Here is a 21,957-nt window from a genome sequence, read left to right as displayed (position 1 = left end):
AGACGCATTTTTCACCCCAAAAGTGGGGGGAAAATGTCCCTGAGTATTATGGGGCGAATACTAATGAGTGCTTCTATTATGAAAGCGCTCATTAGTACTGGAGGACTAGGAAGCGGTGAAGTCTCTGTACTCTCCGCTTCCTGGTCCTCAGCTGTCGGCTGTGCAGTGGCTGCGTACAGTGTGAGGGCGCTCTGTGACCTCACTCTGTGCGCGCCAGTTTACAGCACAGCCGACAGCAGTAGGAAGAAGATCGCGGGCGGTGAGGAGCGGCAGCGTCCATGAGCAGGAGATGTAAGTGTTTTTTTATTTTGTAAAACATGAGGCTGCTTGGGGCTGATCTGATATAAGGGGGCTGCAATGGGGGTGATAAGAGGCATACGGCTGATAATGGGGGCTGATAAGAGGCATAAGGACTGATATGGGGGCTAATGAGAGGCCTAAGGGATGATAATGGGGACTGGTAAGAGTCATAAGGACTGATATGGGGTCTAATGAGAAGCACAGGGGCTGATGAGAGGCATGGAGGCTGATTGGGGGTCATTTACATTGGGATCTAAGCTGACGTCAGATTGGTGGCCTGATCTGAGGTCTTATTGGGGTCTTATTAACATTGGGGGTCTGATTGGAGCTGAGATCTGATTAACATTGGGGCAGTGGCGTACTAAGGTGGGGACGTGGGGGTGGTCCGCCCCAGGTGCCTGCTCTCAGGAGAGTGCCAGAAGCAATGAGCGCTTCCATCAATACAGATGGAAGCGCTCATTGCTGGGAGCTGGGTCCTGTCACTCACCGCTCAGCTCCCAGCGCTCCTCCCCTCCTTCACGCCGGCGGCGCACAGAATTGTGAAGCAGGAAGACTTCTCCTTGCTCCACCATTCAGCCTGCAGAAACGGATCGCGCTGCTGGCATGTGTGGGCGGAGTCAGCAGCCCAGAAATCTGCATACGCTCCGCCCAAACAGTTCTGCAGAGTGATCTATGCTTGCAGGGAAGAGAGGACACGGTGAGTAGTTACTGTGTTTTTTTTTTTTTTTTTTAAAGGGGCACAGTGGGCATTATTACTATAAAGGGGGCACAATGGGGATTATTACTATGAAGGGGACACAATGGGGATTATTACTATGAAGGGCACACAATGGGGATTATTACTGTGATGGGGCACAAAGAGGGCATTACAACTGTGAAAGGTGCACAGAGGGCATAACTACTGTGAGGGGGCACACATCTGTACAAAACTACTGTGAAGGTTGTACAATGAGGGCAATACTGCTGTGAGGGGGTACAATTTTTGTTTTAAGGGGGGGGGGGGGAGGCAAAGAAAGCACCCGCCCCAGGTGCCAAACACCCTAGGCACTCCACTGCATTGGTGGTCTGATTGGTGGTCTGACCTGAGGTGTAATGACAATTTTTTTTCTTCTTATTGTCCTCCTCTAAAACCTACGTGCGTCTTATGGGCTGGTGCGTCTTATAGGGTGAAGAATACGGTACTATGTTTCAGCAGGAAAAAATCTTTCTGACTAGAAGTTCCCTGACAGGGAATAACCGAAGCCAGAAAAAAAAAATCTTCCTGGCTGGACTGGCCCCTGGGATATTACCTTGGGGGGGGGGGGGGGGGGGGGTATCCCCACTGACTGAGACTGCAGGGTCTGTAACACACCCCTATAATCTAGCTCTCACATGCATTCCAGTGAGATATAAAGACATGCAGTCAACTTTCAGCAAAGCTGAGATTGGGATTTGGCAGCGTCATTGTGCTTTCTTTGCTGCTGTTTTACATGGAACTGCAGATACACTTAGAAGTAGACCACATTATTTAAAGTTATACACAATGTCAATGCAGCCCTCAATGTGTTCAATGGCAAATTCAACCCTGCTACATCTGTAACTGCACAAGCGTTCCCTGTATACATCTGTTGCACTTACCTGCGGTTTATAGTGACAGGTGCTGAAGAACGATCCAGCCAGATATGAATTATCTTTGAAATGTACAGGGATGATTACAGTCGGTCGAGCTTTTCTTATGGACATTGACGATACAGCCGCTACACATCATAAACCTGACAATGAGAAATTGTAATTAGCATTTAGAATGCTGCATTATCCAGCAGTGAGCTATGTATATCCACCCTGATTCCTGCAGAGCTGCATGCACTCACACAAGAGATGCTTGCACACCGTGATCTCACTGTCATTGTCACAGCATATGAGCTCCACACAGAGAGAAAGCTGCCTCCTACAGGACGTCAGGGAAAGGCCCAATCAGATCCTATAACCTCATGTTCCCAGCTCTTATTAAACACACCCAGCTAAAGAATATTCAAAGTGCAAACACCTACCTGTTTCTTCATATGGTGATGATTCACAGAAGTGACAGGTAGGGCAGATAGTACTGCATACATCAGGCAAAATATCACAGGCACTTATAGATGTATGCAGTACCATCACGAACACATAGAGATGTATGCAGTACTATCACATGCACTTATAGATGTATGCAGTACCATCACAGACACATATAGATGTATGCAGTACGATCACAGGCACATATAGATGTATGCAGTACCATCACAGACACATATAGATGTATGCAGTACGATCACAGGCACATATAGATGTATGCAGTACCATCACAGGCACATATAGATGTATGCAGTACCATCACAGACACATATAGATGTATGCAGTACCATCACAGACACATATAGATGTATGCAGTACCATCACAGACACATATAGATGTATGCAGTACCATCACAGGCACTTCTAGATGTATGCAGTACCATCACAGACACATATAGATGTATGCAGTACCATCACAGACACATATAGATGTATGCAGTACCATCACAGGCACTTATAGATGTATGCAGTACCATCACGAACACATAGAGATGTATGCAGTACTATCACATGCACTTATAGATGTATGCAGTACCATCACAGGCAATATAGATGTATGCAGTACTATCACAGGCACTTCTAGATGTATGCAGTACTATCACAGGCACTTCTAGATGTATGCAGTACCATCATAGGCACTTATAGATGTATGCAGTACCATCACAGGGACATATAGATGTATACAGTACCATCATAGGCACATATAGATGTATGGAGTACTATCACAGGCACTTCTAGATGTATGCAGTACCATCACAGGCACATATAGATGTATGCAGTACCATCACAGGCACATATAGATGTATGCAGTACTATCACAGGCACTTCTAGATGTATCCATCATAGGCACATATAGATATATGCAGTACTCTCACAGACACTTATAGATGTATGCAGTACCATCACAGGCACTTATAGATGTATACAGTACCATCACAGGCACATATACATATATGCAGTACTCTCACGGACACTTATAGATGTATGCAGTACTATCACAGGCACATATAGATGTATGCAGTACCATCACAGGCACTTATAGAGGTATACAGTACCATCACAGGCACATATAGATGTATGCAGTACCATCACAGGCACATATAGATATATGCAGTACTCTCACAGACACTTATAGATGTATGCAGTACTCTCACAGACACTTATAGATGTATGCAGTACCATCACAGGCACATATAGATGTATGCAGTACCATCACAGGCACTTATAGATGTATGCAGTACCATCACAGGCACTTATAGATGTACGCAGTACCATCACAGGCACTTATAGATGTATGCAGTACCATCACAGGCACTTATAGATGTATGCAGTACCATCACAGGCACTTATAGATGTATGCAGTACCATCACGAACTCATAGAGATGTATGCAGTACCATCACAGGGACATATAGATGTATGCAGTACCATCACAGACACATATAGATGTATGCAGTACCATCACAGGCACATATAGATGCCTTTAGCTACGCCCCTGTATGCAGTACCATCACAGGCACTTATAGATGTATGCAGTACCATCACAGGCACTTATAGATGTATGCAGTACCATCACAGGCACTTATAGATGGATTCAGTACCATCACAGACACTTATAGATGTATGCAGTACCATCACAGGCACTTATAGATGGATTCAGTACCATCACAGACACTTATAGATGGATTCAGTACCATCACAGACACTTATAGATGTCTGCAGTACCATCACTAACTCATAGAGATGTATGCAGTGCCATCACATGGACATACAGGGAGTGCAGAATTATTAGGCAAGTTGTATTTTTGAGGATTAATTTTATTATTGAACAACAACCATGTTCGCAATGAACCCAAAAAACTCATTAATATCAAAGCTGAATATTTTTGGAAGTAGTTTTTAGTTTGTTTTTAGTTTTAGCTATTTTAGGGGGATATCTGTGTGTGCAGGTGACTATTACTGTGCATAATTATTAGGCAACTTAACAAAAAACTAATATATACCCATTTCAATTATTTATTTTTACCAGTGAAACCAATATAACATCTCAACATTCACAAATATACATTTCTGACATTCAAAAACAAAACAAAAACAAATCAGTGACCAATATAGCCACCTTTCTTTGCAAGGACACTCAAAAGCCTGCCATCCATGGATTCTGTCAGTGTTTTGATCTGTTCACCATCAACATTGCGTGCAGCAGCAACCACAGCCTACCAGACACTGTTCAGAGAGGTGTACTGTTTTCCCTCCTTGTAAATCTCACATTTGATGATGGACCACAGGTTCTCAATGGGGTTCAGATCAGGTGAACAAGGAGGCCATGTCATTAGATTTTCTTCTTTTATACCCTTTCTTGCCAGCCACGCTGTGGAGTACTTGGACGCGTGTGATGGAGCATTGTCCTGCATGAAAATCATAGTTTTTCTTGAAGGATGCAGACTTCTTCCTGTACCACTGCTTGAAGAAGGTGTCTTCCAGAAACTGGCAGTAGGACTGGGAGTTGAGCTTGACTCCATCCTCAACCCGAAAAGGCCCCACAAGCTCATCTTTGATGATACCAGCCCAAACCAGTACTCCACCTCCACCTTGCTGGCGTCTGAGTCGGACTGGAGCTCTCTGCCCTTTACCAATCCAGCCACGGGCCCATCCATCTGGCCCATCAAGACTCACTCTCATTTCATCAGTCCATAAAACCTTTGAAAAATCAGTCTTGAGATATTTCTTGGCCCAGTCTTGACGTTTCAGCTTGTGTGTCTTGTTCAGTGGTGGTCGTCTTTCAGCCTTTCTTACCTTGGCCATGTCTCTGAGTATTGCACACCTTGTGCTTTTGGGCACTCCAGTGATGTTGCAGCTCTGAAATATGGCCAAACTGGTGGCAAGTGGCATCTTGGCAGCTGCACGCTTGACTTTTCTCAGTTCATGGGCAGTTATTTTGCGCCTTGGTTTTTCCACACGCTTCTTGCGACCCTGTTGACTATTTTGAATGAAACGCTTGATTGTTCGATGATCACGCTTCAGAAGCTTTGCAATTTTAAGAGTGCTGCATCCCTCTGCAAGATATCTCACTATTTTCGCCTTTTCTGAGCCTGTCAAGTCCTTCTTTTGACCCATTTTGCCAAAGGAAAGGAAGTTGCCTAATAATTATGCACACCTGATATAGGGTGTTGATGTCATTAGACCACACCCCTTCTCATTACAGAGATGCACATCACCTAATATGCTTAATTGGTAGTAGGCTTTCCAGCCTATACAGCTTGGAGTAAGACAACATGCATAAAGAGGATGATGTGGTCAAAATACTCATTTGCCTAATAATTCTGCACTCCCTGTATAGCTGTATGCAGTACCATCACAGGCACATATAGATGTATGCAGTACCATCACATGCACTTATAGATGTATGCAGTACTATCACAGACATTTATAGATGTATGCAGTACCATCACAGGGACATATAGATGTATGCAGTACCATCACAGGCACTTATAGATGTATGCAGTACTATCACAGGCACTTATAGATGTATGCAGTACCATCACAGGGACATATAGATGTATGCAGTACCATCACAGGCACTTATAGATGTATGCAGTACCATCACAGGCACTTATAGATGTATGCAGTACCATCACAGGCACATATAGATGTATGCAGTACCATCACAGGCACATATAGATGTATACAGTACCATCACAGGGACATATAGATGTATGCAGTACCATCACAGGCACATATAGATGTATACAGTACCATCACAGGCACTTGTAGATGCATGCAGTACCATCACAGGGACGTATAGATGTATGCAGTACCATCACTAACACATAGAGATGTATGCAGTACCATCACTAACACATAGAGATGTATGCAGTACCATCACAGGCACTTGTAGATGTATGCAGTGCCATCACAGGCACATATATATGTATGCAGTACTATCTCAGGCACTTATTGGTGTATGCAGTACCATCACAGGCACTTATAGATGTATGCAGTACCATCACAGGCACATATAGATGTATGCAGTACCATCACAGGCACATATAGATGTATACAGTACCATCACAGGCACATGTAGATGTATGCAGTACCATCACAGGCACATGTAGATGTATGCAGTACCATCACAGGCACATATAGATGTATACAGTACCATCACAGGCACTTGTAGATGTATGCAGTACCATCACAGGGACGTATAGATGTATGCAGTACCATCACTAACACATAGAGATGTATGCAGTACCATCACTAACACATAGAGATGTATGCAGTACCATCACAGGCACTTGTAGATGTATGCAGTACCATCACAGACACATATAGATGTATACAGTACCATCACAGGCACATATAGATGTATGCAGTACCACCACAGGCACATATAGATGTATACAGTACCATCACAGGCACATATAGATGTATGCAGTACCATCACAGGCACATATAGATGTATACAGTACCATCACAGGCACTTGTAGATGTATGCAGTACCATCACAGGGACGTATAGATCTATGCAGTACCATCACTAACACATAGAGATGTATGCAGTACCATCACTAACACATAGAGATGTATGCAGTACCATCACACGCACTTGTAGATGTATGCAGTACCATCACAGGCACATATAGATGTATACAGTACCATCACAGGCACATATAGATGTATGCAGTACCATCACAGACACATATAGATGTATGCAGTACTATCACAGGCACATATAGATGTATGCAGTACCATCACAGGCACCTATAGATGTATGCAGTACCATCACTAACACATAGAGATGTATGCAGTACCATCACAGGCACTTGTAGATGTATGCAGTCCCATCACAGGCAAATATAGATGTATGCAGTACCATCACAGGCACCTATAGATGTATGCAGTACCATCACAGACACATATAGATGTATACAGTACCATCACAGGCACTTGTAGATGTATGCAGTACCATCACAGGCACCTATAGATGTATGCAGTACCATCACAGACACATATAGATGTATACAGTACCATCACAGGCACTTGTAGATGTATGCAGTGCCATCACAGGCACCTATAGATGTATGCAGTACCATCACAGACACATATAGATGTATACAGTACCATCACAGGCACATATAGATGTATGCAGTACCATTACAAACACATATAGATGTATGCAGTACCATCACAGGCAATATAGATGTATGCAGTACGATCACAGGCACTTGTAGATGTATGCAGTACCATCACAGGCACATATAGATGTATGCAGTACGATCACAGGCACATATAGATGTATGCAGTACCATCACAGGCACATATAGATGTATGCAGTACCATCACTAACTCATAGAGATGTATGCAGTACCATCACAGGGACATATAGATGTATACAGTACCATCACAGGCACTTATAGATGTATACAGTACCATCACAGGGACATATAGATGTATGCAGTACCATTACAAACACATATAGATGTATGCAGTACCATCACAGGCACTTGTAGATGTATACAGTACCATCACAGGCACTTATAGATGTATGCAGTGCTATCATTAACACATATAGATGTATGCAGTACCATCACAGACACTTATAGATGTATGCAGTACCATCACAGGCACTTATAGATGTATACAGTACCATTACAGACACACATAGACGTATGCAGTACCATCACAGGCACTTGTAGATGTATGCAGAACTATCATAGGGTCATTATAGATGTATACAGTACCATCATAGGCTCATTATAGATGTTTACAGTACCATCATAGGCACAAACAGGCACACAGTAACATCACAGATGCATATGGATGTATACAGTACCATCATGGACACATACACATGTATACAGAATAATTACAATCACAAACTATCACATATGCAGATGTATATAGAAGTACCATCACAGACACATATACATAAATGGTTGCATACAGTAGTACTCTCACAGATGCATATACAGATGTACACAGTACCATCACAGGCACACAGTAACATCACAGATGCATATGGATGTATACAGCACCATCATGGACACATACACATGTATACAGAATAATTACAATCACAAACTATCACATATGCAGATGTATATAGAAGTACCATCACAGACACATATACATAAATGGTTGCATACAGTAGTACTCTCACAGATGCATATACAGATGTACACAGTACCATCACAAGCACATGAAGATGTATACAGTAACATCAGAGACACATAATGCACATGTATAGCGTTAACAAACAAATTGTTACAAATTTCATTCAGCCATTTATTAGATTTATCCGGGAAGCTGGGTGACAACTAATAAGGGCATTATTGCAACCCTAAGGATGCTTCAGACATGGAATAAATGGTGATTAGAAAAATACAGCACTACAGTTTTTTAAGCCAAAGCCAGAATGCAGGCGAAGCATCCGTCTTTGCTTCATATTCGCCTTTTCCTTTTGAAATCCACTTATGGTATAAAAGCTCAATCAGAAAAAACGGCTGTGGTATTATTCCAAAATCTCTACAGGAAACCACCCTCAAAAGGTTAATAAGAAGAGAGAATGAAACTGTCTAAATAAATAAAAAAAAATCACAATTTTGGCTAGCATTTTAGAAATCAGAAGACATAGAAAAAAAGACATCTGTCATCAAAAAGGGACTCTGTCTCTTTGACATTTGCTGTTTTAACATTAAAAGGGTGGGAGACAGTCCTCGGAGACCTCAGGGTGTCATACATGACTTTTCAGAGCAATTAGGACCCTTTCGATCCAGACCAAATCAAACTCAGGACAATTTTTTAAAATTTGCTCATGTCTATCTGCTAACCATAGGAGGGCCTCCCATAAAGGAAGACAAAACTCCTGGGCTCCCTATACTCACCCTTTCCATTCTTACATTCGTCTTCACTCATCACTGGCTCCAGTATCAGGAAGACGTGTGGCGGCCACACCCAGGATTAGCCAGGCCAAGGAAAGGCTAATATCTGGAGGTCTGTGTCTAGGTCTTGTGTCTGCAGAATGGGGGTCTGGTTTGGGGTCTGTAGAAATAAGGGGTTTGCTCTGGAAGGGGTCTGTTCTTGGGTCTGTACAAAGCAGGGGTCTGGTCTGGAGTCTGTAAAAAGTAGGGGTCTGTATAAGTAAGAGCACTAATCTGAGGTCTACATAAAGGACAGATTGTTCCATACATCAGCAGACCTTCCAAGGGTCCCTCTTTTGGAGGGACAATCCCTCTTTTTAACCCAAGTCACTCTGTCCCTCTTTGCTCCTTAAATGTCCTTCTTTTTGATTTAAGGTATAGATTTTTGTTATTGCATTCACAATATTGACCCAAAAAGTGTTTTGTCTGGTTCCTCTATGTATATTTGAGCCGATTTGGTATATTATTTCATTATTTGATGCAGTTGGGATTTTCGAAATTTCCACATTCAGGTTATTTTTGCGCTATTTCATAAGAGAAAACTATTGAAGCAGTACAGATATGCAGGAAAAAAGAATCTTTCACACAATGAACCATGAGTGTCCCTCTTTTAAGGAGGTATGCATTAGGATGAGGTTGTTTTTGTGGCATGTTCAAGGGTTTTTACCAAATTAATTCATATATATATATATATATATATATATATATTTGGTTAGTCAGCACATCCCAGTGCACAGGTGCACAGTGCTATGGCTGAAAACATAACATAGAACTCAACATACAATTCAACAGCTCTCTGCAAACCAAATAAAGTACAAAAATTTATTATATTGCTTATGCTATGCTTATAAATTAGAGATGCTTGGCAAAACATTTTGTACAAAATTATTTCAGCCCGTCTGCCTCACGTCAAGGCGATCTCTGTAAGACGGGAACCTAACACTAAGTTCAACCTGTTAAGTCCCATGACAGCGACCATGAAGTTGAGGGGGTATAGGTTCCACATGCATGCTGGCACTTGACAGGTTCCCGTCTTACAGAGATCGCCTTGACGTGAGGCAGACGAGCTCAAATAATTTTGTACAAAATGTTTTGCCGAGCATTCCTAATTTATAAGCATAGCATAGGCAATATAATTAATTTTTGCACTTTATTTGGTTTGCAGAGTGCTGTTGCATTGTATGTTATGTGTATATATATATATATGGAGCAGCTGCAAGAACTGTAAGCACCATAACTGTTGTCCGTGAACACACCCAAAGTGCCCCCCCCCCCTCCACCCCACACACTTTCCAGCCTCCTGAATGAAAAATCTTCATAGCTATGCAGGAAGACATCTGCTCCATTGCTGCATAAAACAGGTTTCACAAGGCTGTAACAGAGCATTTCAGTAGGTGTATTACAATCATCACTCTCAGACCATGATGCAGGTCTACTGATTTGAACTAAGATCTCCACAGGACCTGGTGGTGCGTCATGTTTGGTCCAGCAAGACATATAACATATAGGAGATAAAATGCCACTGTATTCCAGCGGTGTCAAATTTGGTGAAGATTACAGTATGAAATTAAAAAGCAACCATATTGGTTCCAACATTTTGGTTTACAAATAGAAGCGCAACAGAAGGGTTTTTTATTTCGTGTTGTAACTTTATGACTAAATGATCATATAATTTGCACCTAGCAGAAGACCTGGTGGTAGGGGTGTAACTACCATAACGGCAGACCATGTGACTGCTAAAGGGCCCAGGGCAAGAGGGCGCCCAGTCTTAGTTGGGATTATCCCCTCTTCTACTGGGGGTGAAAACTTGTTCAGGACTCCACCGTCTAAAGGAACAACTTTTAAAGAGACAGATTAATGTGCCTCCTTAATAATGACTTCACTAAGTCCCTCTCGCGCACTAAAGCCAGGTACTATGCCCAGGGAAACAAAGCGGGAAAACTTCTGGCCTCAAAACTTAAACACCAGCAAACTAAGTCTAGAATCCCCTTCCTGTTGCACCCCACAACTAAATCAAAACTTATTGACCCTAGAGACATAGCAGAACAGTTTCGCCTTTACTACAAAGACTTATATAACCTTAAGGATACCTTATCCCTTCCTACTGACTATGAATTGCTTCTTCAGGACTTTATAGAGAAAGCCAAATTACCTAAATTGTCCCAAACTCACCTTGCACAACTAAACGTCCCAATTACGGACTTTGAATTAAGCAAGCTGGTCTCTTCCCTCCCTCTGGGTAAATCTCCGGGCCCAGACGGGCTATCGAATGAATATTATAAACATTTTTACCCTACTCTAGCCCCTTTCCTTCTACCATTGTTTCAAAAAACGATGTCTGGCTCCCCCTTCCCCGCTGACATGCTGATGGCATTAATTGTTACTTTACCTAAACCTGGTAAATCCCCAGACTCACCCCAAAACTTTAGGCCAATATCCCTCCTGAACTCAGATATAAAAATTTTCGCTAAACTAATAGCTTCCAGGCTTGCCACAATTCTTCCTAACCTTATAGGCGATGACCAAACCGGCTTTGTAAAAGGCAGACAGGCATCTGACAACACCAGACGCTTGTTCAACATCATTAATGTCGCAGAATCACGTATGACGCCAATGGTTGCAGTCACCCTGGACGCAGAAAAGGCGTTTGACCGCCTCCATTGGCATTATGCTTTTTCTGTTCTTGACTCTATGGGTTTTACTGGCCCCATTATCCATGCAATCCGAGGTTTATATTCGGACCCTATAGCAAAGATTTTTGTTAACGGAGTTCTCTCGCAAAGTTTTCATATCACTAATGGTTCCCGTCAGGGTTGTCCCCTTTCTCCCTTATTATTTATTTTAGCCTTGGAACCCCTAGCCCAACACATTCGCCTCTCGCCCGATATACACGGTCTGAAAATAGGTTTAAAATCCCATGTGATATCACTGAACGCGGATGATATTATCTTAACGATGACGAACCCCTCCAAATCGCTAACCCATGCATTTTCCATTATCTCTCTTTTTGGAAGCCTTTCTTACTATAAAATTAATAACTCTAAATCCCAGATACTACCGATTAACATTCCTTTACTGGAACTGAGAATCCTGAAAAACATGTTTCCGTTGGACTGGCAAACATCATATCTCCCATATCTTGGAATTAAATTGTCATATCCCTGTTCGCTTGCATACCAACACAATTACGCTCCAATACTTTCCACACTGTCTAAGGATTTCGCTTCATTCAATATGCAAGAGATTTCTTGGGTTGGTAGGATTGCGTCTTTCCAGATGATGACTTTACCCAAACTTATTTACATTTTTAGAGCTCTACCCGTTCCAATTCCTGAATCCTTTTTTAAAGATGCCCAAAGGATTGTGAACAGTTATATATGGAAGTCTAGTCGTCCCAGAGTGGCTCAATCTATTATGTTCAGAAGGAGACAGGCGGGCGGACTAGGTCTACCCTCTATTAAGGACTATTTTCTAGCTATTAATCTTTCGTTTACTAGAGAGTGGTGGAATCCTCTTTCAACTAAACCATGGGTTGAGATTGAATCATCTCTCGCTCCTAATGCATCGTTGAGGGATCTACTCTACCTATCTCTATTAAAGCCCGGCCAGATAGACCACCCCCTGATTATGGTAAAACAAGCTGTTACAATATGGTCCAAGTTCCATTTATCGCAAGGTTCGCCTAATCTCAGCATCCTAGCACAAGTATCGATGAAAACCTTAAGTTTATGCATAGATAACATTGATCTTTCAACCTGGAACGCAGCTGGCATTCTATCTGCAGCTCAGCTGGTGGAGGACTCTGCCATGATCTCCTTTGACAAATTACACCAATTGTATTGCTTACCTTCCTCCCAATTTCTCTCCTATATGAGAGTAGATCACTGCATTAGCAATTTCCTTCGCTCCCTGCCTAAATCACACACGGAAGTGATGAGGATTTTTAAGGCACCTTCTCTGTTTAGATATCATACCACTCATCACTTATATAATATATTAAACGATAAAACTAATTTTAGTAAGTCTCCTCCCATTTTGAAATGGGAAAGAGAACTGCAGTTATCTTTCTCAGGGGAGAAATGGGCCGCGGCTATCCGTTTTATTGGTTCTACGTTTAAATGTGTTACGCATTATGAAGCCGGGATAAAGACCCTCTTACGGTGGTACTACACGCCCCATCGTCTAAGCATCATTTACCTTGGTACTTCGGCTTGCTGCTGGCGTGAATGTGGTAGCACTGGTTCTCTCCTACACATCCTTTGGGCATGTCCAAAACTAACTCCCTTTTGGAACGCGACGTTTGATCTAATAGCTCAGATCACAGGTATACGCTTGCCCCCTTCCCCGACGCTAGCTCTTCTTTTTATTAACATTGAAGATCTTCCATTTGATAATAGACGTATTATTGGGCATATCGTGCTTAGTGCCAAATTGGTCATTACTCGGCATTGGAAAGAAGTAACTCCCCCAACTATATCTGAAGTAATTCAAACAATTAACACTACATGCAGACTTGAGAGTCTTCTCCCAGAAGCGATGACGAATCAGACTATAAGGATGAGGACCTGGTCCCCCTGGCGGTTGAGCTCCCATTACTCACTTTGATTCATAGAGTTAATTCTGTACGGCTGCCGCACTGCTCAGGAGGCCTTCACTGTTATAATTTTTTCCTTTTATATTAGTATATTCTGAATTTATTTTACCCCCAATTTTATTTTTATTTTAATTTTATTTTCTTGCTAATATGGAGCTCATTGCACTGGGTTCCCTTGTTAATTGATCTGATATCAGTGATAATTTAGCTCCTTGCAATGTTCTGATTTTCTGCAATACCAAGAGGCAAATAGAGGGTTTGTGCCTCGCCCTCAACTGTACTGATTCACTTTGTTATTGGTGATACACCAATTGTTCTTTGTATGATACTTTGCATATACTTTGTCGTATACGTATGCTATGCGAAACGAATAAAAACGATAAATCATAAAGGAACAACTTTTATCAGATGAGGCAGTGGTAAAATGGCCGAAGGGTCATTGAAAGGGGTTTAGGCAGAAACCCTTCTGTCCTGTGTGGGGGGCCTGGTTGGATCCTTGCTATGGGGCCCTTCTCTATGTACGTTAGTAATAGCAGTGTGCCTAGGTTACAGGCATTTATTATTCACGTGTGTGCAATTCAGAATTTGTGGCTTGTGCTTATATTAAGAAGTGACGGGGAGTGGTGGCATTTTACATGAGATTTGCTGCAATTATAATGCGAAAATCTGCCCATGCCTTCTGAATTACATGCAGGAATGTATTGTATACACTTCATGCCCTAAAACTGGAGCACAAGCATCTGAATACTATTTGGGTGAGTTTACACATTGGCAGTTTTTGTTGCAGTAAAATAGGCACATAATCGCATAGTAAAAGCCGCATGCATTTCTACCACTATTGTTGCAGTTTTGTGATCCAGTAATTACCAGCATGTTTTTTTACAAGTGAAACTGATCTTTAAAAAAAAAAACGGCAGTGCCCCAGTGGATCACTGCAAAGGACCAATTTAATGACAAATGATGTGATTTCATTTAAAAGCACGTATGTCTTTGTGCACTATGTATAGCTAATGGTAATGTTTGGCCTTAAATGGTTAACTAAGTGACAGACTTGATTTGGTTGCCAGGGTGATGGATTTCATCCACCCCCTGGTTAGAGAGTCTTAGTTGAGCAGAGTAAAAGACAAGACCTACATGGGTTAACTCCAGCAAAGTAGGCAGAAAGTGTAGCCTCCTCCAGGAAACCGCACTCCTGAGACTGAAAATCTGCCAAGAGGATATCCCTGGTGGAAAGAGACCAGGCAGCTATAGAAGCTCTAAAACCACCAAGGCCATGCACTGGATTTACACAGTAAGGTACTGCTCGTTAATGGCATTAAGACTTTACTGCTTGTGGTAAGGGTTAACTGCCTTCAGCATCCACCACACTATCAGACAGACTGATCCACACATAAACCATTTTTCCATGCTAACAGCCTTAAAGGGTTTGTCAAAGTTGAATAACAACCCCTATGGGTGATAAAATAACAAAAGTAGTCACATGTGCCATGTTTTCGTCCGCCCAGTCTTTTCAGCACTGATGTCATCTTACTGGTCTCAGCAGTATACAGCACATGACTGCTAAGGTCAGTGATTGACTGCAGCAGTGATGTGGTGGGTATAGGACATCACTCATATTCTGAGGAAAACTAATTCTGGTGGAAGGAGCAAAGTGTGGACACAGGAAGCCACAGGGGAGAAAAATGGTAAGTATGGCTTCTTTTGTTATTTTATCGCATTTACTGTTGTGCTGCAGGCGTTTTATGTGAAGCTACTTTCACACTTGCACTTTCCCTTTCCGCTATTGAAATCCATCATAGGATCTCAATAGCGGGGGACAATGCCAGGGCCGGCTCCAGGTTCATGTGGGCCCTTGGGCGATAAAGCCTCAGTGGGCCCCCCTGTGCTAAGGCCCCTTGCAGACAAGCGTTCCTCCCGCAGCGAGTCCGCATCGCAGCACCCGGCCTGACCTCCCAGCACTGATGGGATTCACATAGCATTATATTGATTTATGATGCTATGTAACCCTTATAGTCCTGGAATGTATTAGATGACACTAACAGCATTATGCCAGTTATCCAATACATTCCAGAACTTTAAGGGTTAGATCAATCAATATAATGCTATGTGACCTCCGGCAGCGCTGGGAGGTTGGGCCGGGTGCTGCGATGTGGACTTGCTGCGGGAGGAACGCTAGTCTGCAAGGGGCATAAGGGCTCTTTCATACGAGCGGATGCCGTGCGGGTAATCCGCTGCGTGAAAGAGTGCCAAGCCCCGTCCAGGACAGCAGAGACACGGAGCAGTAACATGATTGATAATGCTCTTTGCCTCTCTGTGATCATTTTACTACAAAATCACAGTGACAACTGTATCTCACTGTCATTTTGTAGTAAAAATGTCAGAGAGAGGCAAAGAGCATTATCAATCATGTTACTGCTCCGTGTCTCTGCTGTCCTGGACGGGGCTTGGCACTCTTTCACGCAGCGGATTACCCGCACGGCATCCGCTCGTATGAAAGAGCCCTTAGGCCTCATGCACACGGCCGTTGTGCATCCGTTGCCGTTCCCCAATGCACGGGCAACGTCCATGCAGTGGCCGGGACGAATCCGGACCCATTCAACTTGAATAGGTCCGTTAACCGTCCGCCCCCCGCAAAAAAATTGAATAAGTTCTATTTTATTGGGGTGCGGAGGCATGGCCAGAAATACCACGGAAGCACTCCATAGTGCTTCCATGGGGTTCCAATCCATGCGTTCGTTCTGCATCTCTGTGATTGCGGACCCATTCAAGTGAATGGGTCCGCATCTGTGATGCGGAGTGCACATGGGCTGGTGCCCGTGTATTGCGTTGCGGACCTGCCGTATGCGGGCCGCAATACAGCCATGGGCACACAACGGCCGTGTGAATGAGGCTTAAAACAAACTCCTATAAGAAAATGATAATCAATAATACACTTTATTGTCAAAAATTCATAAGAGGAAAATTTCCTCTTATGAAGTTTTGCCAATAAACTGTATAATTGATTTCATGTGTTCTGGTATTTTCTTATAGGAGTTTATATTGTGTTTTAGGCCGAATGCACACGTCCGCGTTCCACGGCTGTGAGCGGTCCGTGGTATCCCGGCCTGGCATCCTGCTAAGAGCAGGAGCGCACGGCGTCATTGGTTTCTGCTATGACGCCGTGCGCTTCATGCCGTCGCTGCACTACAGTAATACACTCGTATGATCTATACGAGTGTATTACTGTAGTGCAGCGGCGGCATGAAGTGCACTGCGTCATAGCAGAAACCAATGACGCCGTGCGCTCCTGCTCTCAGCAGGATGCCAGGCCGGGATACCACGGACCGCTCACAGCTGTGGAATGCGGACGTGTGCATTCGGCCTAAAACACAATATAAACTCCTATAAGAAAATACCAGAACACATGAAATCAATTATACAGTTTATTGGCAAAAATTCATGAACTGGTCTTGGTATGTGACTGTTACTAGTTCACCTTAATTCTAAATTTAAAACGAGTCCAGCAGCAGCATTCAGCTCCTCCAGGTTTCCTCTGGGCTGGGCGCCAGGTTTCCTCTGGGCTCGGCTATCAGGCCTGCTGCTGGCTGGGGGCGGGCTTACAGTGAGTCAGACTCAAATGAGGATCATCGCTGGATTCGTTGATCTGTGCGGCGTGCGGTGCCTGGACTCGGAGTCAGAAGAGAAGAGGATCACGTGAGAGAGGGGGCGGGCGCTGCGCTGCGCAACATGAATAATTATGGCTCGGACGGCGAGCAGGCGCTGCGCTGCGCAAATATTTCTCGCAAACATTTTAAAGGGGCCGCCGCGGAGACGAGTGGGCCCCCTAACTTACAGTGGGCCCCGGCACTTGCCCGGGTTTGCCGGGTTCTGACGCCGGCCCTGGACAATGCTTCCGCTTTGTCCCCAATCATTGTCAATGGGGACAAAACAGAACCGAACGGAGTGCACCAGAATGCATTCCATCGCGTTTGGTTGCAAGCAGCGTTTTTCTTTCCACAATGTGGTGCGGAGCAAGACGGATCCGTCATGACTGACAATATAAGTTAATGGGGACGGATCCGTTTTCTCTGACACAATAGAAAATGGATCCGTCCCCTATTGACTTACATCAGTTTTAGAGACGGATCCGTCTTGGCTATTTTAAAGATAATACAACCGGATTCGTTCATAACGGATACAGATTGTTGTATTGTCAGAAACGGAAGCATTTTTCAGCATTCAGCAAATACGCAGGTGTGAAAGTAGCCTAACTTGGACAGCCCTTTTAACGGGGTTCTCCCATTACATTATGGCCTCAACTATACATTATATATAAAGTATCATTGATGGAACAGCTGCTGGAGCTTCTACCAGTCCCAAGAATGTATATATGTGAAGGTTTACCGGTCCCTGTTCCCAGAAAAGTTAGCGTGTATATCAATATAGATAGCCAACCAATATAGATATAACTAGCAAAGATAACCAACTTGTGGATCTCCAGCTGTGCAGTGCCCTCCTGTGGGCATCAGGGCTTGCTGGGCAGGGACATAACTTCATGAACCTTTTTTGGGAGAATAACAATATGGTGGCTTTATGCAATAATGTGGGTTTTCTCATATGGTTCTAATATTTATACCTTTAATCATTGGTACTTTATGCCACTGTTTACATTTTCTGATTAGGTGGTGGGGTGCCCCATCTTATTCTGCTATGGGGCACTATAAATTATAGTTATGCCGCTGATGCTGGGCGTTGTAACGTGGCTGTCTTAGTGCTATCATTTTCATGTATAGAGTCGCTGGTAGGAAATCTCTGATATAAAACTATGAATCACAAATCCCCACAGATAAGAAGGCAAACCATAAGATATGATAATTGGGTTTTTGTAATGTGTTTGAAACCTAAGGTGTGTACTAAAGAGTCACTGTACTTTCACACATTCCATTTAATAGAAATTTCTAAATAACTTTGTTTAAAAAAATCTGCCAGCATCCACCTAAAAAAATATCTGTAAAGTCATGGCCACTAGGGAGTATCAGAGCTAGCTGAGCATATGAGCCTGATCAAAGAACTGCTTCTACACAGCTTATGAAGATTACAGGAGCGTCCCGGGTGTCTGTAGGTGTGATCTTACAAAAGATCTATTCCTTTCACAGTTATGATTGTACAAAGAAGGACAGCCATTATGCAAACTTTTTTGAAAACTCAGCTATACTTTAAGGATCCAAAACAGCAGGAGTGGAATTATATATTGTGAGGATTTGCTCTGGTAGGCAGGGTAAGCGGACGCAGAACAGAGGCAAAACAAGTTCGTAAATCTAAATGTCGGTGTTTATTCACAAAAGGCAAAAGAAAAACAACTCATAACAGTCTGGGTGTTAATTCACACAATGAGAAGTCCATAGAACAGACGCGTCACCTTGCTAGCCGTTTTATAAGTCCACAGCAGGTTTAGGGGTCTGTTTCCCAGCATACAGCCCCCATGCGGCTCTGAACCCTCCAGCACAGCACTATGCTTCAGATCCCAAGACAGAGACTCAGATTCTGAGCCCAGCTGCCTAATTAAAGGTCCGGTATTTGATCTCACCTGGCTGGAAATCAGGAAATACCTGCCTTCCCAAACAAAACCCCTTGCTATGTCACAATATGTAGATGTACCGCATCCTGCTTGAATATAGGTATTGACTAGAACCTGATTAGCAGGTCGGTTACTTGACATGGGTACTAATCCTAGGTGTGGTAATGGCTCTACAGTTCATTTTGTACAATTATTATCAATTACTTGTTCTTTCTCTGGAATTAAAATGTACTGTTTTGTTCTAATGTTATATGTAATATATACAGATATATAATGGTAGAAATGTTAGATGCACATTCAAGCAGTGGTGTAACTAGAAATGACTGGGCCCCTGCCATGAACTTTTTTGCAACCTCCCTCTTCCCGTGCAAACCCCCACTCCTGTGGCGAGTCATAATCGCTCTCTCAGACTTGGCCCAACAGCCTCTGTCTGTCCGTTTTCTACAGTGTCTCTGTATATAATGTCATTTTATAATACTGTTGAGGGGACCCTGACAATAAAATCTTAAAGTCTTCCTCCTGGGTGGGCCCCTTCTTAGTTCGGGCGCCGAAGCAGCCACTTTCCCTGCTTCCCCTTGCCCCTGCATTCAAGCATTCTTCTACCTTGAAATTTTTTTACTTTTAGGGAAAAAATAGAAATGATTTTCTTTTCTGAGTCACTGGTTCTTCCAACCATAGGTCTCATTCAGACAAGCGATATTCATGTCCATGCGCTGTCTCAGTGTAAAACAGACTGTACATGGACTGAACACTGACCCATTGTATTCAATGGACCAATTCATAAGAGCAATTTTCTGAATCAGACTGTGCAAAGAAAATCACATTATGCACTATTTTGGCCTGATTTTCACACACGGCTTATCCATTCAATTCAGTTGGTGTGCAATAAAAATGTACAGCAAACAGACACCATTCTTGTGCAGTTCACATAAAAAAATATCTGTTTTAATTGCCAGAACACAGGTGAATTTTGTTCTCTCTTATGAATAAGGCTAGGGCCACACTGTGACAAAATGCAGTTTTGTGATGCTAAATTGCAACATAAGGAAAATTGAATGTGGTCATGACCTTAAGGGGAATCTGTCAGCAGTTTTATGCTGCTAGGTTCTAAGGCTGGGTTCACACCTGAGCGTTTTACAGTGCGTTCCTAAGCGCTGTAAAACGCTCAACAAGCAAAAACCAATGCTTCCCTATCGGCATGGTTCTCACCTGAGCGTTTTACAGCGCGTACGATCACGCTGTAAAACGCCCGACACACCAAGAAGTACAGGAGTTTCTTTGGGGCGCATTGTCACACGTTCACGCACATGGACCTAGCGGGAACGCGCGACAATGGGTGTTTGCTTGTCTCCTCGGCACGTATGTAAACGTCCGATAAGCACGATTCTAAACAGCGCTTATTGGGTACGCTTATGTGTGACCCCGACCTAACAGCTCCAGCACATGACAATGAGTCCCCATATTCATGAGCTCACGGCTCTCCCCGCCCACCTGCCTCTGATTGACAGGTTTCTTTCCATTTGAATCAGCAGCAGGCGGGCGGGGAAAGACAGGAGCTCATGAAGATCCGGCATGCGCTGGAGCTGTTTAGCACCAGATTTCAGCAAAATGGCTGGGTCAATTAAACAGTGACCCAGCATTTTGTTAAGGGGATCTGTCACTTGTCTATGTTGCCTCTAGTTACATGGCTGACATGTCTGCTTAAGCAACTACTTGCATCTCCTTGTGATAACAATTCAGCATCTATCCCTAGGACTCCATGTTGTACCATTCATTTATTATTTCTTTTAGAAGTTATGAATGAATTGCCATCAGTTAGTAATAAAGGTCCAGCTGGTTCTTACCAGTTGGGAAGGGTGTCGCAATTAATATTAGGCACTGATCTGAGGTCTTCATGGATCTGAGGGTGGGGGGCACATGAATTTTGGGGTATGATCTGAGGTCTGTAGGGATCTGTGGCAGTGGGGGGGGGGGGGGGGAGGACACATTTGGGTCTGATCTTAGGTATGCAGAATTCTAATGATTTAGTGAGCCACATGAATTTTGGTGTCTGATCTGAGGTCTGCAGTGATCTGAGGGAAGGGGGTTTAAGGGGCCACATGAATTTCGGGGTATTCAGATCTGCAGGGATCTGGTGATTTGGGGTCTGATCTCATTTAAGGGATGGTGGTGTGTGGCGGTTATAGGGAGCCACATTAATTTGGGGTCTCATCTGAGGACTGCATTTAAGGGAAGGAGATTGAGGGCTATTTGAACTTGAGGTCTGATCCTGGGGTCTGTATGAATTTGTGGTCTGTGTAAATTTGGGATCTAATTTGTGGTCTGTTAGAAAGTCAGTACAATTTTTTTCTTCAGAGAGAGGTAACTGTGTATATACTGTATATTAAAGTTCTGCAAGCAAAATTTAAAATAGATGTAAACTAGAAAATTCTTCAACATCCTACAGATAAATGTAATCTCTAAAACCAGAATGTCCCTTTGAAAATGCACCAAA

General features: G+C 43.2%; 1 protein-coding gene across 4 annotated transcripts in view; it reads right to left on the bottom strand.

Moving 5' to 3' along the window:
• Window positions 1–21,957, bottom strand: part of LOC122932183 (glycoprotein-N-acetylgalactosamine 3-beta-galactosyltransferase 1-like) — a 69,050-nt gene that overhangs the window by 24,818 nt on the left and 22,275 nt on the right. For 2 of the 4 annotated variants that reach the window (XM_044286456.1, XM_044286453.1), the window contains exon 2: window positions 1,918–2,051. The gene's annotated coding sequence lies outside the window, so the exon portion shown is untranslated. Of the gene's footprint in view, window positions 1–1,917; window positions 2,052–2,150; window positions 2,181–9,276; window positions 9,297–21,957 lie in introns of those variants that run through there. The other 2 variants (XM_044286455.1, XM_044286454.1) reach the window with 2 other exon arrangements.

This window comes from Bufo gargarizans, chromosome 3 (assembly GCF_014858855.1).
Source record: "Bufo gargarizans isolate SCDJY-AF-19 chromosome 3, ASM1485885v1, whole genome shotgun sequence".
NCBI classification, from domain to species: domain Eukaryota; kingdom Metazoa; phylum Chordata; class Amphibia; order Anura; family Bufonidae; genus Bufo; species Bufo gargarizans.
This window is presented reverse-complemented; position numbering and strand designations above follow the sequence as displayed.